We start from the raw sequence: 13441 nt of genomic DNA, 5'->3' as shown, positions 1-13441 counted from the left end.
CAGAAATTCCAATCCTCTCCCAGGCGATGAGATAGTGTGGGACCTCGGATGCTCTTTCATCGGTTCCTGTTATATGGGAAAACTCAGTGCCAAATGCTTAATGCACAGACTACCCTATTCCAGTAGCTGAAGTTTATAACTTTTTAGACACTCAACCCACCAGGAGACTCGAACACTGGCCAACAAGGTGGCAGTTGCATGCTGTATCCACTACGCTATACTTCAAAGCCATAAAGAGAGGTAGGAATTCTGGGGTATTTAACCAACCAGAAATTCCAATCCTCTCCCAGGCGATGAGATAGTGTGGGACCTCGGATGCTCTTTCATCGGTTCCTGTTATATGGGAAAACTCAGTGCCAAATGCTTAATGCACAGACTACCCTATTCCAGTAGCTGAAGTTTATAACTTTTTAGACACTCAACCCACCAGGAGACTCGAACACTGGCCAACAAGGTGGCAGTTGCATGCTGTATCCACTACGCTATACTTCAAAGCCATAAAGAGAGGTAGGAATTCTGGGGTATTTAACCAACCAGAAATTCCAATCCTCTCCCAGGCGATGAGATAGTGTGGGACCTCGGATGCTCTTTCATCGGTTCCTGTTATATGGGAAAACTCAGTGCCAAATGCTTAATGCACAGACTACCCTATTCCAGTAGCTGAAGTTTATAACTTTTTAGACACTCAACCCACCAGGAGACTCGAACACTGGCCAACAAGGTGGCAGTTGCATGCTGTATCCACTACGCTATACTTCAAAGCCATAAAGAGAGGTAGGAATTCTGGGGTATTTAACCAACCAGAAATTCCAATCCTCTCCCAGGCGATGAGATAGTGTGGGACCTCGGATGCTCTTTCATCGGTTCCTGTTATATGGGAAAACTCAGTGCCAAATGCTTAATGCACAGACTACCCTATTCCAGTAGCTGAAGTTTATAACTTTTTAGACACTCAACCCACCAGGAGACTCGAACACTGGCCAACAAGGTGGCAGTTGCATGCTGTATCCACTACGCTATACTTCAAAGCCATAAAGAGAGGTAGGAATTCTGGGGTATTTAACCAACCAGAAATTCCAATCCTCTCCCAGGCGATGAGATAGTGTGGGACCTCGGATGCTCTTTCATCGGTTCCTGTTATATGGGAAAACTCAGTGCCAAATGCTTAATGCACAGACTACCCTATTCCAGTAGCTGAAGTTTATAACTTTTTAGACACTCAACCCACCAGGAGACTCGAACACTGGCCAACAAGGTGGCAGTTGCATGCTGTATCCACTACGCTATACTTCAAAGCCATAAAGAGAGGTAGGAATTCTGGGGTATTTAACCAACCAGAAATTCCAATCCTCTCCCAGGCGATGAGATAGTGTGGGACCTCGGATGCTCTTTCATCGGTTCCTGTTATATGGGAAAACTCAGTGCCAAATGCTTAATGCACAGACTACCCTATTCCAGTAGCTGAAGTTTATAACTTTTTAGACACTCAACCCACCAGGAGACTCGAACACTGGCCAACAAGGTGGCAGTTGCATGCTGTATCCACTACGCTATACTTCAAAGCCATAAAGAGAGGTAGGAATTCTGGGGTATTTAACCAACCAGAAATTCCAATCCTCTCCCAGGCGATGAGATAGTGTGGGACCTCGGATGCTCTTTCATCGGTTCCTGTTATATGGGAAAACTCAGTGCCAAATGCTTAATGCACAGACTACCCTATTCCAGTAGCTGAAGTTTATAACTTTTTAGACACTCAACCCACCAGGAGACTCGAACACTGGCCAACAAGGTGGCAGTTGCATGCTGTATCCACTACGCTATACTTCAAAGCCATAAAGAGAGGTAGGAATTCTGGGGTATTTAACCAACCAGAAATTCCAATCCTCTCCCAGGCGATGAGATAGTGTGGGACCTCGGATGCTCTTTCATCGGTTCCTGTTATATGGGAAAACTCAGTGCCAAATGCTTAATGCACAGACTACCCTATTCCAGTAGCTGAAGTTTATAACTTTTTAGACACTCAACCCACCAGGAGACTCGAACACTGGCCAACAAGGTGGCAGTTGCATGCTGTATCCACTACGCTATACTTCAAAGCCATAAAGAGAGGTAGGAATTCTGGGGTATTTAACCAACCAGAAATTCCAATCCTCTCCCAGGCAGGATGAAAGAGCATCCGAGGTCCCACACTATCTCATCGCCTGGGAGAGGATTGGAATTTCTGGTTGGTTAAATACCCCAGAATTCCTACCTCTCTTTATGGCTTTGAAGTATAGCGTAGTGGATACAGCATGCAACTGCCACCTTGTTGGCCAGTGTTCGAGTCTCCTGGTGGGTTGAGTGTCTAAAAAGTTATAAACTTCAGCTACTGGAATAGGGTAGTCTGTGCATTAAGCATTTGGCACTGAGTTTTCCCATATAACAGGAACCGATGAAAGAGCATCCGAGGTCCCACACTATCTCATCGCCTGGGAGAGGATTGGAATTTCTGGTTGGTTAAATACCCCAGAATTCCTACCTCTCTTTATGGCTTTGAAGTATAGCGTAGTGGATACAGCATGCAACTGCCACCTTGTTGGCCAGTGTTCGAGTCTCCTGGTGGGTTGAGTGTCTAAAAAGTTATAAACTTCAGCTACTGGAATAGGGTAGTCTGTGCATTAAGCATTTGGCACTGAGTTTTCCCATATAACAGGAACCGATGAAAGAGCATCCGAGGTCCCACACTATCTCATCGCCTGGGAGAGGATTGGAATTTCTGGTTGGTTAAATACCCCAGAATTCCTACCTCTCTTTATGGCTTTGAAGTATAGCGTAGTGGATACAGCATGCAACTGCCACCTTGTTGGCCAGTGTTCGAGTCTCCTGGTGGGTTGAGTGTCTAAAAAGTTATAAACTTCAGCTACTGGAATAGGGTAGTCTGTGCATTAAGCATTTGGCACTGAGTTTTCCCATATAACAGGAACCGATGAAAGAGCATCCGAGGTCCCACACTATCTCATCGCCTGGGAGAGGATTGGAATTTCTGGTTGGTTAAATACCCCAGAATTCCTACCTCTCTTTATGGCTTTGAAGTATAGCGTAGTGGATACAGCATGCAACTGCCACCTTGTTGGCCAGTGTTCGAGTCTCCTGGTGGGTTGAGTGTCTAAAAAGTTATAAACTTCAGCTACTGGAATAGGGTAGTCTGTGCATTAAGCATTTGGCACTGAGTTTTCCCATATAACAGGAACCGATGAAAGAGCATCCGAGGTCCCACACTATCTCATCGCCTGGGAGAGGATTGGAATTTCTGGTTGGTTAAATACCCCAGAATTCCTACCTCTCTTTATGGCTTTGAAGTATAGCGTAGTGGATACAGCATGCAACTGCCACCTTGTTGGCCAGTGTTCGAGTCTCCTGGTGGGTTGAGTGTCTAAAAAGTTATAAACTTCAGCTACTGGAATAGGGTAGTCTGTGCATTAAGCATTTGGCACTGAGTTTTCCCATATAACAGGAACCGATGAAAGAGCATCCGAGGTCCCACACTATCTCATCGCCTGGGAGAGGATTGGAATTTCTGGTTGGTTAAATACCCCAGAATTCCTACCTCTCTTTATGGCTTTGAAGTATAGCGTAGTGGATACAGCATGCAACTGCCACCTTGTTGGCCAGTGTTCGAGTCTCCTGGTGGGTTGAGTGTCTAAAAAGTTATAAACTTCAGCTACTGGAATAGGGTAGTCTGTGCATTAAATATATATATATATATATATATGTATATATATATATATATATATATATATATATATATATATTAGTATATTTTGGTAGCAGTCTTTCCTGTAGACATATGTTATTAAATATGACCGAAAAAGTAAGATTAATAATTCTAACACGAATTTTCTCAATCTTTCGTACATTTCTTTTCACTGTTGGAGGTAAATCAAAATTCAATTCTCCAAAATTCATTTTTATTTCTAGTCTGACGCGACACGAGCGCGTTTCGTAAAACTTATTACATTTTCAAAGACTTTAGTTCACAAATACACAACTGAATAGAACTTACGCATCTCCGATTTTATATCTACATTTGAGTGAGGTGGAATGGGTGATGTGGCATTAACACAAGACAGAACAAGATGTGGCATTAATAGGGTATTAATTTCATAATGAAATTAATACCCTATTAATGCCACATCTTGTTCTGTCTTGTGTTAATGTGTTTGTGCCGGCACTCGGACAGTAATCTTGGGCATAGCATTTTACCAAATCACCTCATTCTTTGGGGCACACGTGAGGAACACAAATGCGAACAAGCCTGAATGGTCCCCAGGACCATTCAGGTTTGATTACTATCCAAGTGCAGGCGGTGGGGTGGTTCAAATAGCCTCGGCTATCACCTCATTTTGTCCGGTCGTGATGGTCAAGTGGATTAAGGCGTCTTGTACATACCAGTTGCATTGCTCCTGGGAGTATGGGTTCGAGTCACTTCTGGGGTGTGAATTTTCAGTTGCATATTTTCCTGGGGACCATTCAGGCTTGTTCGCATGTGTGTTCTTCACGTGTGCCCCAAAGAATGAGGTGATTTGGTAAAATGCTATGCCCAAGATTACTATCCGAGTGCCGGCGGTGGGGTGGTTCAAATAGCCTCGGCTATCACCTCATTTAGTCCGGTCGTGATGGTCAAGTGGATTAAGGCGTCTTGTACATACCAGTTGCATTGCTCCTGGGAGTATGGGTTCGAGTCACTTCTGGGGTTTGAGTTTTCAGTTGCATATTGTCCTGGGGACCATTCAGGCTTGTTCGCATTTGTGTTCCTCACGTGTGCCCCAATTAATGAGGTGATTTGGTAAAATGCTATGCCCAAGATTACTATCCGAGTGCCGGCGGTGGGGTGGTTCAAATAGCCTCATCTATCAGAGACAAGCCATGCAACCTCTGAAGAGACAACTAACACAACACCTATACCCCCCTATTAGACTATTTTACAGGAACTTCTTTTCCACAGCTCATAAAACGGAGGAAAGGGTCCTGAAAGATATTGTTAATAGAAACGTTATCCCTACAGACAAAAATCAGAGGATACAACTGACGATTTACTATAAAACCAGAAAAACGGCCAGCCTACTCATGAGAAACTCTCCAGACACAAAATAGAACGCTTTAAAAGAGACTAACGTCGTCTATGCCTTCAAATGCCCACTTGGGGACTGTAAGCTCCAAAAAACCCAGTATATAGGCAAGACAACAACATCTCTTTCTAGGCGTTTAACGATGCATAAGCAACAGGGCTCCATTAAGGAACATATAATCTCTTCCCATAACCAAACCATCGCCAGAGAAATCCTAGTAAACAACACAGAAATCATCGATAGATACAGCGATAGCAGGCGGCTTGACGTTTGCGAGGCACTACACATCAAGAAGTCAACACCAGCAATCAACAGCCAATTATTGCACAACTATATTCTACCCACCTCAAGACTCCGCTCCAATATAGAAGCATCAAGAAATATGGACCAATAGGCTTTCTACAAACACTTCTATTCAATACCCATTGTTTCTGTTCTGTCTTGTGTTGATACTTTTAATACCCTATTAATATCCCCTCCTGTTCTGTCTTGTGTTAATGCCACATCACCCTTCCCACCTCACTCAAATGTAGATGTAATATCAGAGAGACGTAAGTTCTAATCAGTTGTGTATTTGTGAAGTCTTTGAAAATGTAATAAGTTTTACGAAACGCGCCCGTGTCGCGTCAGACTAGAAATAAGAATGAATTTTGGAGAAGTGATTTTTGATTTACCTCCAACAGTGAAGCGTAATGTACGAAAGATTGAGAAAATTCGTGTTAGAATTATTAATCTTACTTTTTCGGTCATATTTAATAATATATATATATATATATATATATATATATATATATATATATATATATATATATATATATATATATATATATATATATATATATATATATATATATATATATATATATATATATATACCTAATGGAAGGGAGTACCACCTCTAGCTGGAAGAAGGGGGACCCATAGCCTCGGAGGAAACCACGCATAACGCATTAGAGGGAATGTTTAGATCCCCTCCAATACAGTTTCTGTTTGCTTTTCTCCTACCACCCCCTTCCTTTTTTATTTTTTGTGGTTTATTATGCATTTGATGGTTACAAGATATACATGGGTTGATACAAAAATAATAATGCCCATCCACCTCACTCAAATATAGATATAAAATCGGAGATGCGTAAGTTCTGTTCAGTTGTGTATTTGTAAATTAAAGTCTTTGAAAATGTAATAAGTTTTACGAAACGCGCTCGTGTCGCGTCAGACTAGAAATAAAAATGAATTTTGGAGAATTGATTTTTGATTTACCTCCAACAGTGAAAAGAAATGTACGAAAGATTGAGAAAATTCGTGTTAGAATTATTAATCTTACTTTTTCGGTCATATTTAATAATATATGTCTACAGGAAAGCCTGCTACCAAAATATACTAATATTAAAGTGCACGACCCAGCAGCAAGGAATCAAGCCTTCACGATAAAATATCGCCCGGATCTGATTCCTGATCAGATATACAAGGCAGAGAATGAAATCAAAGACAACAAAACGCAACTACTTCATGCTACAAACGAGTGGAGAAATAGCAACATCGACGAAAGTATCCGTACCCGCATTGAACAACACCTCGACATCCTCACATACCAACATCACCTCAGCACTGAAACAAGGATTATCAAGAAACTAACAACATTATATGAAGGACCTATGGCAATTCCACGACCAAGAGATGGCTTCCTGAACCTTGCAGGAATTAACCTCACTGAGGACCAAGTCACTCTCCTAAATCTGGGCATAAACTGTCATGTTATGTCCAGACCGAGTGAGATGGCCCGGAAAGTAGAGTTGGAAATTCTGTTGGACGACATATTCGACCTCGAGACACAAAAGAAGGTCACTACCAAAAAATACCTTACAAGCAGAACTTATTGCAGAAGGAGGAAAGAATCGAGGCAACTACAGAAGCACCATACTGTCCCCCGAGCTCAAAGCGGCAGCTAAAAGCCTTCGTGAGAACAAGGAGATAGTTGTCAGGAGAGGTGACAAGTCGCCAATATATGTCATTCTTAAAAAGGACGAATATCTGGCGAAAATGAACATCATACTCTCTGACCAAACTAAGTTCCAAAGGGTAACGAAGGACACTACAGCCGAATTAAAAGCAAAGGTCAACAAACTGATCGAAACTGTGAACGCCAAGAAATCCGGACTCCACCTGCCAAAGATCATTGGGGAATATAAACCTGGATATGCGTATGGAAATGTCAAGACACACAAGCCTGGAAACCCACTTCGGCCAATCATTAGCCAGATACCCACACCCACGTACAGACTGGCAAAGCGACTCAACGGCCTGCTGACTCCTTATGTTCCTTGCGCCTTCAGCCTGAAGTCTCCAAAGGAATTTGTTGACTTACTGCGGGGCACACGGGCCACAGGGATAAGAGCCTCGTTGGACGTAGAATCGCTGTTTACCAACGTACCTGTGGACGAGACAATCGGGATGATAGCCGAGAGAGTGGATCGTGATCCAGCCTGTACTCCTCTTGACATACCAGAAAATATTCTGAGGAAACTACTCCAAGCTTGTACTAAAGAGGCACCCTTCTTGAGCCCGGATGGGCACATGTATAAGCAAGTAGATGGGGTCGCCATGGGTTCTCCCCTAGGTGTCCTGTTTGCAAACTTCTACATGGGTACCATCGAGCAAAAAGTCTTAGTCGACATGAACTTGAAACCGGCCATATATTGCAGGTATGTTGACGACATTTTTACACAGGTACCTGATGTCAGACATCTGCAGGAGCTGAAGGAGGCGTTTGAGCAGAGTTCCGTGCTGCGTTTCACTTACGAGATGGAAAAGGATGGGAAGGTGCCCTTTCTAGATGTAACAGTAATGGAAAAGAGCGGCGGTTTCCACACTGCAGTCTACACTAAGGAAACGAACATAGGAATGTGCCTAAATGCAAACAGCGACTGCCCAGACAGGTACAAGAGGAGTGTTGTTAACCCATATGTCGACTGTGCTCTCAGCCACAGCTCAGAATGGAAGCAAGTCGACGAAGAACTCTGTAGGGTAAGGCAGGTCCTAGTCAACAACGGCTTCTCCAATGGTTTCGTCGAAGACATCATAAGAAGGAAAGTGAAACGCCATGCAACCTCTGAAGAGACAACTAACACAACACCTATACCCCCTATTAGACTATTTTACAGGAACTCCTTTTCCACAGCTCATAAAACGGAGGAAAGGGTCCTGAAAGATATAGTTAATAGAAACGTTATCCCTACAGACAAAAATCAGAGGATACAACTGACGATTTACTATAAAACCAGAAAAACGGCCAGCCTACTCATGAGAAACTCTCCAGACACAAAACAGAACGCTTTAAAAGAGACTAACGTCGTCTATGCCTTCAAATGCCCTCTTGGGGACTGTAAGCTCCAAAAAAAACAGTATATAGGCAAGACAACAACATCTCTTTCTAGGCGTTTAACGATGCATAAGCAACAGGGCTCCATTAAGGAACATATAATCTCTTCCCACAACCAAACCATCGCCAGAGAAATCCTAGTAAACAACACAGAAATCATCGATAGATACAGCGATAGCAGGCGGCTTGACGTTTGCGAGGCACTACACATCAAGAAGTCAACACCAGCAATCAACAGCCAATTAATGCACAACTATATTCTACCCACCTCAAGACTCCGTTCCAATATAGAAGCATCAAGAAATATGGATCAATAGGCTTTCTACAAACACTTCTATTCAATACCCATTGTTTCGTGTTCTGTCTTGTGTTGATGAAATTAATACCCTATTAATGCCACCTCTTGTTCTGTCTTGTGTTGATGAAATTAATACCCTATTAATGCCACCTCACTCAAATGTAGATATAAAATCGGAGATGCGTAAGTTCTATTCGGTTGTGTATTTGTAAATTAAAGTCTTTGAAAATGTAATAAGTTTTACGAAACGCGCTCGTGTCGCGTCAGACTAGAAATAAAAATGAATTTGGGAGAATTGATTTTTGATTTACCTCCAACAGTGAAAAGAAATGTACGAAAGATTGAGAAAATTCGTGTTAGAATTATTAATCTTACTTTTTCGGTCATATTTAATAATATATGTCTACAGGAAAGACTGCTACCAAAATATACTAATATGTATATATATATATATATATATATATATATATATATATATATATATATATATATATATATATATATATATATTTATATATATATATATATATATATATATATATATATATATATATATATATATATATATATATATATATATATATATATATATATATATATATATATATATTGGTGTATACTGGCAGCAGGTTTTCTTTCAAACATGTTTCATTGAATATGACCGCATATTCTGTATTTATTATTTTCTGGTTTAGGGCTTCTATCCCTCTAACTATTTTCTTAGCATCAGGGCTTAGTTGAAAGAGGTGTTCTCCAAAACTCATTTTCGTACTTTTAAGGTGAAGAAAAGAAGTGATTTACTATAGAATGTATTACACTTATTTATATAATTTGCACAACGTTTCGAACCTCCATGGTTCATTCTCAAGTGAAAAGATCTTACAATACTAGTTGATTTTATACCCGCACTGGGTCAGGTGATAATACAATAAAGGTGAAAACTTGGGGGGATACATAAGGGATAAATGTGAGGTGAAACATAGGGGTAATTGCAGAAGGCTTATTGGCCCATACGAGGCAGCTCCTATCTAAACACAAAGATTAATCCAGTGTAATTGGCCTATTATGTTGGACATTGTCTTCTGTGTTGGCATCGATATGTTCTTGTCTTGTCCTTACTCTCATGGTGGGTAGAGTAAATAGTTCCGTGATTTGGGTGTTCATGGTAGGTCGCTCTTTTCTTATGTGAATTGCCTCAAGAATTTGTAATCTTCTTGCATCTTGGGTTTTGTCTATTATGCAGGTATTCTTGTTCAACATTTCTCTTGTTAGAGTAATGTCATGGGCTTGTCTCATGTGATTCCTAGGGGCACCGGATTGAAGATGGCATGTCAAACGCCTCGTCAGCTTGGTCGACGTCATACCTATGTACTTACATTGAAGGTTACATCCTTCGTGGAGGCAAGTGTACATGTATACAACGCTTACATTGGAAGGCACTACGGGCTCACCATAGCCCGTGCTACTTGGAACTTTGTTCCAGGTAGCGAATCTTTAACAACAACAACAACAGCTTACATTGGGATCAAACTCAACCCCTCAAAGTCAAAGGCCATGCCCATAAAAATAGCGAAGCCCAACATCCAACTCACAGTACAGGGTCAACCAATAGAATGGGTCGACACCTATCAGTATCTAGGAATCATCCTGGACACACACATGAATTTTAATGCTGAGGTCACTTACTTGAGAGAGCGAACTGCGGCCCGGACGGCAATCCTCAGGTCGCTAACCTCCCTTTCTGGAAGAGCCAATCTGCAAGTCCTTCGCACATACTATGTACAGGCAGTCAGATCAGTGATCGATTATGCCGCACCTGCACTCACAAATCTATCACACCAACAGTGGAAAAAGCTTGAAGTTGCCCAAAACAATGCTATGAGAGCTGCACTGGGAGCCCCCATGTGGACCAGGCTTGAAACTCTTAGACTGGAGACGGGTTTGCCCTCTCTACAAGAAAGAATATCACAAAGGACAGCTACAATTATCAGTAAGATAATTATTTCTTCTGATCCAATCCCAGTACGGCAGGCCTTGGTGGTTGGACTAGGCCAAAACAATGGAAACTCTTGGGTTGCAAGAGCAGGAAAAGTCCTAAACAGACTACATTTAAAAAAACATGATTCTTGATAGAGAGGGTGATCATCCACACCCAAATTACACTCCTTCCGCGCCGTGGGAAGAGCCTACTTTCAAAATAGTAATAGAAAGTCTCCCAATGAAAAAGGCTGCCTATGATCCGAGAATCCTAAGGCGCATAATAGAAGAGCAAATGTATAGCATAGCAGTAGCAGGAGCCACCCACATCTTCACAGACGGATCGGTGGACACAGAAAATGAGAGTGCTGGCGCTGCTCTTTGCACGACCAGCGTATAGGCATATTGGAGACTGGGAGGACTAGTATCATCAACCCAAACTGAGCTGTTCGCCATACAACAGGCATTCGCATATGTGATTGCACAAAACACTCAAAATGCAATCATACACACAGACTCAAAAGCTGCACTTCAAATACTAGGACAAAAACAGTGGAAAGAAAATGTGGAAATAATTACCACCATTTTCTATCTTGGAGCAGTCGCTAAAGGCAAAGGACTCGACATAACTTTAAACTGGATCCCATCCCATATTGGAATCCCATTAAATGAAAAAGCTGATGAAATTGCTAAATTGGCAACTCGTCATCCAGTGATACATAAAACAATTCAACCCAGCCTAGAGAACATAAAAAACATCATCACCAAAAAACTCTCACATCTCAACAAAGCCTACCTGCACCAGAGAATAGCTGAAGGTTCGCCATCTGCAACATGGTATCTTCAGGCAACCAAATTAGAAAGTTTAAATATCCCAAAAGGAATCCACAGGGAAATAGCAGTTAGGCTATATAGACTACGTCTAGGTTACAGATGCAACTGGGAGATTGGTGAACCCCGACAGAGAGAGTGCATCTTCTGCCAAACTGTCACAGAAAAGCCATTACTTCACTATCTTCTGGAATGTGAAGCAACCAATGACCTTAGAAGAGCTTTAAGAGTTCCTGAATCATGCAGTGGCCACCCTGAAGCCATCAACACAGCCACTCTCCTGGTCAACAAAGGTGTCCAGCAGCTGGACACCCCTCATAAAGACTGTGAAGCAGTATCCTCCCCTGCGATAACAGCTTGATGGTTAAATGCAACCTTAGAATACTAAGAAAAAAAAATTGTACCACTTACGGGCTATTCATGCCCGTGCCACCTCTTGGGTGGCTTAATCTTTATCAATCAATCAAATCTATAGTAAATCACTTCTTTTCTTCACCTTAAAAGTACGAAAATGAGTTTTGGAGAACTCCTATTTCAATTAAGCCCTGATGCTAAGAAAATAGTTAGAGGGATAGAAGCCCTAAACCAGAAAATAATAAATACAGAATATGCGGTCATATTCAATGAAACACATATATATACAACCTACCATGAACACCCAAATCACGGAACTATTTACTCTACCCACCATGAGTGTAAGCACAAGACCAGAACATAACTTTCTCTCTTCTCCCTTTTTCTGTTCATTGTCTGCTCCTACGCTCCCTTGCTATCCTCTTCTTATTCCTATTTCTATCTCCTTCTCATTCGGTGGTTATAATAGGAGCTGCCTCGTATGGGCCAATAGGCCCTCTGCAGTTCTTATTATTACTACTATCCCCTCTACTACACCTTACTTTGTTGCCAAGAGCATATAAGCAGCAGAATAGCAAATATTAACTAATCTACTTTCAAGTGTGGTCTAGAACACACTTGCGAGATACTGTACCGACTCTCAGTGCGCTCAACTCACACCATTGTTCTGCAAGGTTTCACCTACATATGTCTGTATGCTCGACTAAATATGCTACATATAATCAGGATTCCTCCCTTATGTTGACCAATCCACACACTAGAAAATGAAGGAATGACGACGTTCATTCGTCCTCCAGCACGGCGAATGGTTGGAAGTCCTTATGATATCTGTAGGCAGTCTTCTCAAAGTCTTCTTACGACCCTTTTCCTTTATGACACTTCAGGACGAATTTTTACTGCTGCTATTTCTATTGAAAGCTTTCTACTCTGCGTATTTCAGCCTCAAATACCCGTTGCCTCCATCTCCCCATTTCTCTCTTTCCTTCCCCCTCTCTCAAGCAATCATGAAATGTGACACACAAACCTTGCCCGAAACGCTGTGCACATTAATGGGTTTAGGTATTGTATGCACTAGCTCTATCTATAAATCCAACATTATGTTTGTAACTCATCTATGTATGTACATTTACCTGAATAAACATTTTGACTTGATTTTTTACCATCCCAAACAATAAAGCCCAGTACTTGTCCTCCATACCTACTCAACTTTTAAATCACACATCAATACACAACACTCACTTGAGTGTTTAAGGTATTTTATATTGAGAGTATGCATGCCTTTGTATTATGAAATCATATTGATGTGATGTATCATTGAGAATTGGATTTAATCAGAGGATTCAATGGTATCCCAGGTGGCATTAATTTTCACAAAGTAGTTGCATGGTGGTCTACAGTGCTAGTTTGAGAGTACCAAGTGAGGGGTTCGAATCCTCCTCTTGGCTACCACTTTTTTTTCCAGTGATAGTTTCAGAGGGTTGAGAAAAACACAGC

This window comes from Procambarus clarkii, chromosome 70 (assembly GCF_040958095.1).
Source record: "Procambarus clarkii isolate CNS0578487 chromosome 70, FALCON_Pclarkii_2.0, whole genome shotgun sequence".
Classification (NCBI taxonomy): Eukaryota; Metazoa; Arthropoda; class Malacostraca; order Decapoda; family Cambaridae; genus Procambarus; species Procambarus clarkii.
Note: the sequence above shows the minus strand (reverse complement) of the source record.